The sequence below is a fragment of the Pantherophis guttatus genome, chromosome 2 (assembly GCF_059756535.1).
Source record: "Pantherophis guttatus breed Tessera chromosome 2, ASM5975653v1, whole genome shotgun sequence".
Classification (NCBI taxonomy): domain Eukaryota; kingdom Metazoa; phylum Chordata; class Lepidosauria; order Squamata; family Colubridae; genus Pantherophis; species Pantherophis guttatus.
Genome location: NC_142064.1, coordinates 265,640,317 through 265,644,970, shown reverse-complemented (window position 1 = coordinate 265,644,970; position 4,654 = coordinate 265,640,317). Strand labels below are relative to the sequence as shown.

The window sequence follows — 4,654 nt, the reverse complement described above, 5'->3', positions numbered from 1 at the left end:
TAATTCAAATCTTTTACGTATATTAATATCTGAACATAACATCCATTTTCCTAACCTAAACAATCAGTAACCTAACCTATCTCCACCCACTTTCCTACAGGTCTACCATACATAATATTTTTAATATCTTTGTTCTTCTGCCCACACCACTAAAAGATATTTCCATATATAAATAAAATCCTCAAATGACTTTAAGTTTGTAATCCATATAGTATCTTCTGTAATGTCTTTCAACTAGATTATTAATTCCATCGCCCATGTTAGGGTAACATCAAGTTCTGCTTCCAACAGTATATTCAGTATCTTCAATTACCATCTGCCCCCATCAATAATAAGTGTTTCTGTATATAAAAAATCACCCGAGTGACTTTATTTTTATATTCCATATAGTATCTTCTGTAATGTTTTTTGTCTAGATTATTAATTCCAACCACCACGTTAGGGTAACAACCAGATCTTCTGCATGCCCCAATTCCATAGTTCTCTTGCCTTATAACTCAACATATACGTAATCCATTTTCCAAAGAGTCCAAAATAGAAAGTTCCAATCCGCTCAATCAAAGGCCATCTTCCACATCCCAAAAACACCAGCACTGCAGAGATCTGTTATTCTTCTCAAAATAGTATAAGTCTGTAATTTGCCTCAGTTATATTTTCATGTATCAGCCTTCTATAAATCCCGCTTATTATATTTAATCGTCTCTTAAGTAACTGGCATTAGTCTGTTGGCTAAAGAAAAAGAAAAAAAATTTTTTTGTTTAGTTTAAATTTTTTTAGTTTTGTAGAACCTGCTTCTTTTCTTAACTTGTTGTGGTTTAGATCTCCAACCTGGTTGCCTTTCTTGGACTTGTATATCAGCTGATTGAATTACATGCTGGTCTGTAACTTGATAAGACATCAAATCGAAATCCAAAGCCGCCTCTCCTATATTTATAGGTGATCCAGCTATAGCCTCTGGAGGAGAATCCAGAAGAGGCTCATCCAAAAAGGCCTCTATAACTTGTTGTTTTTCCATTACCTCCATCTCCATCTGCTTAGCCTGAGTTTCAATCTCTTGTTCATTTTGCTTTTCTTTATCCCCCTCCTGTGTTCCTAACACCGATGACATACGTGGAGATGTTAGGTCCATTTTAAAAACCTTGTAGTAAAATTCTATATTTATTTATTTATTGGTTCGATTTATATGTCGCCCTTCTCTGGAGACTTCATACTTTTGTATATACCTGCTTAGTAGGGCTTTTGTCCCTCCCCCCAAAGCGGTGTTCTTTTTTATACAAAGTCAGTTTATTGCCCCCACAATCCGGGTCCTCATTTTAAAGTGCTATTAACTAGCACCAGCTGCCTGCAATTACTGCAAATTAAAATCTCACCAGGCTCATGGCTGACCCAGCCTTCCATCCTTTCAAGGTAGATAAAATGAGGACCTGGATTGTGGGGGCAATAAGCTAACTTTGTATAAAAAAGAACACCGCTTAGGGGGGCGCGAAAGTCCTACTAAGCAGGTATATACAAAAGCATGAAGGCTATTGCTTAACGCATTGTAAGCCGCCCTGAGTCTCCGGAGAAAGGCGGCATATTAATCGAACCAATCAATCAATCAATGGGAAAACAACTCAAGAAGCCTGAGAAACTCTGGCTGCCTAAATAGAGGGATAGAATCGAGATCACATGAAGTATTAGTACCAATTTATAATGCTTTGATTAAGATCACACTTGGATTACTGCAACCAGTTTTCATCACCACAATATAAAAAAGGCGTCCAGACTCTATAAAGAGCGCAGAGAAGAGCAGAAGGGATAATTAGTGGGTTGCAGTAATTGGGAATGAATCGTCTAGTGAAAGGAAGGACTAGGGGTGACATGATAGCTGTGTTCCAATACTTGAAGGGTCAACTTCTTTTCCAAAGCACCAGAAGGACAAGACAAGAAGCAATGCATGGAAACTAATCAAGGAGAGAAACAACCTGGAATTAAGGAAAAATCCCATCAGTGAGAACAATTAGCCAGTGGAAGGGAATGGCTGCAATTTTCTGCTGCCTGGAAGATTGAAAAAGTCCCTTTTGAGTGAAGGTTGATTCTTCGGGAATGGCTTCCCTCCAGAGGTTGTGGGGGCTCTATTGCTGGTGGCTTTTAAACCGACGGGACAGCCATTTGTCTGAGACGTCATTAAGACCTCCAAGGTTTCTTCCAGCTCTCTTCCAAACCTCCAGTGACGGAGCTCCCTCTGGAGGGAAACCAGCCCCAAAGGCTCAACCTTCATTGGAAGGAGACTTTTTCAAGCTTCCCACCAGCAGAAATTGCAGCCCCCAGTTTCCCAGCCTGCAGCACCAGTGGACTTCCATTTGGGGAGGGAAGGAACCTGCAGCAGCCGCAGCTGAGAGGCTTCAGCCCAGTTGCTTCTCCGCTTCCAGCCCAAGTTGCTCCCGGACTCTCCTCCCACCTGCTGCCCTCCACTCACCTGGCAGCTGCTGCTTCCGCCATGGAAACAGCACAAAAGACGCTCTGCACACCAACTTCCTCCCATCAGCCATCCGGAAGAGGAAGTTTCTTTGCGCGTCTCCTCTCCTCCCAGCCTTTCTAGCAATGCAGTTGTAAGGATCACCTCTCCTTCCAACCTAAGAAAGTACGAACTCTTGAAAGGTAGTGGTTCAAAAGGATTCTTTTATTAAGCAGAAGTGAAAACCATCCAGCTAAAGCACAATCTGAATGCCTTTAGGCAAAGCAGTAGGATTAAAATGGTAGAGACCCCTCCCTTTAAGTCAGAATGCAGATTTCAGCCAATACACAAATGTGAAGATGTTTTCTTTACTATTTTCTTTGAGAACCCGAACAAACATGCATTCCCACCACTACCCTTTAAAGTGAGGCAACCCACATGGCTACCATAAAAATTCCTGCAGGTAAAGGGAATCTCAGGCTTTCTTGGCGCCAGGATATAGGTTGTAAAATATCTGATGACACAGGCCATGCTAGTAAATCGAATCCAAGTCCCCCCTTCCTCCACTTGAATGGCAGTATCACTTTTAGGGATCTGACATGCTACCCTCCTTAGAAAACAAAAGGGTCCACCTGTAAAAAATCTGACAGCAGTACTTGATGATTTTAACTCCTTAAACACAACCACAGACGCTGCCTGCTGTACCGTCCGCTTTCTACCACTGGTGTTGCCTGTTTGAGCGCCATCTCCAGACAGGCAGAAAAACACGCTTGTCCCCTCTCTTATTTAAGGCGGTTGCAAGAGGTTTTCACTGATTAAATGCTACCGTCATTTTTGACTTCTGGCAACTGACCCAAACAAAAGAGTGAAATGTGATACCACTAAGCTTACAAAATTAGCTACGTACTGAGCCCTGAAAGTTTATGACATTTTATTTTTTTTATTTTATTTTATTTTATTTGTCAAGCATATATAAGAAATATTTTTCTCTATAAAAGAGAAACGTCCAATGCATATTAAAAGGGTTTATAATGTTTTGTTAGAAAGGGATTCAGAAACTGAATTGGTTAAAGATTGCATGATAAAGTGGGCACAAAATTTTGCAGAACCAGTGATGTTGGAAACATGGGAAAAAATATGGGTTCAGAATGTTAAATTTACACAGTCACAGAATTTGAGGGAAAATTTTTATAAAATGTTTTATAGATGGCATTTAGATCCTAAGAAATTGTCGTGCATGTACTCTAATGTTCAACCAAAATGCTGGAGATGTGATTGCCTAGACGCCACATATTATCATGTGTGGTGGACTTGTAAGAAAGTGAAGGCTTTTTGGATAAAAATTTGGTGGGTTATGCAGAATGTTTTGAAGAAAAAAATTCAGTTTTCTCCACAATTGTTTTTATTGGGTATAGTTAAGGGTTTTACATTGGGTGAAACAAAGTTGATATTGTATATGATAACAGCAGCGAGATTACTGATAGGTCAATATTGGAAAAATGAAGCTATGCCTACTATTGATGAATGGACTTTGAAGATGGCCAGCTTTGCAGAGATGGTGAAGATTTCAGCATACTTAAAAGATTGCTCACAAGAGACTTATGTATGGGAGTGGAAAAAGTGGATAGACTATGTGCAGAATAAATATCAAACTAGGAAATATCAGATAGCTTTTAACTGAAAGTATTATATAGAGATAGAATAATTGAATTTTGTGAAGATGTGAAAAATATATAGGGGGTGGAGGGGTTCAAGTTTTATAAAAAGGGGATTTTGATTTGGATTATATTTTGTGGAAGTCTGGGGGGGAGGGGTGGGTTAGGGGGGGTTAGGGAGGGTTAGAGAGGGTTGGGGGAAAATGGGGAGAAAATGTAATTGTAAAACTTTTTCAATAAAAAAAAAGCATATATAAGAAAACATATAAAAGCATAAACATAATTGGAATACATGAAAAGAATAAGAGTAAAAAGGGACATTAGGCCAGGGACGGGAGGCGCGATGGTGCGCTTATGCCTTACAGACCTCTTAGGAATGGGGTGAGGTCAACAGTAGACAGTCTAAGGTTAAAGTTTTGGGGGTTTGGGGAAGAAACCAGAGAGTCTGCTAGTGCACTCCAGGCATTGACCACTCTGTTGCTGAAGTCGTATTTTCTGCAATTGAATTTGGAGCGGTTTACCTTGAGTTTGTATCTCTTATTTGCTCAGGTATTGTTGTGGT

The 4,654-nt window shown here is 39.9% G+C and overlaps 1 long non-coding RNA gene across 1 annotated transcript; it reads right to left on the bottom strand.

Annotated features, from left to right (window-relative positions):
* Positions 1-346: 346 nt before the first annotated feature.
* On the bottom strand, positions 347-4,234 carry LOC148115771 (uncharacterized). The gene is made up of 2 exons (XR_015731783.1): positions 2,459-4,234; positions 347-729 (listed from the first exon to the last, which is right to left on the bottom strand). It is a non-coding gene; the product is annotated as an uncharacterized LOC148115771 (long non-coding RNA).
* Between the last annotated feature and the right edge of the window lie 420 nt (positions 4,235-4,654).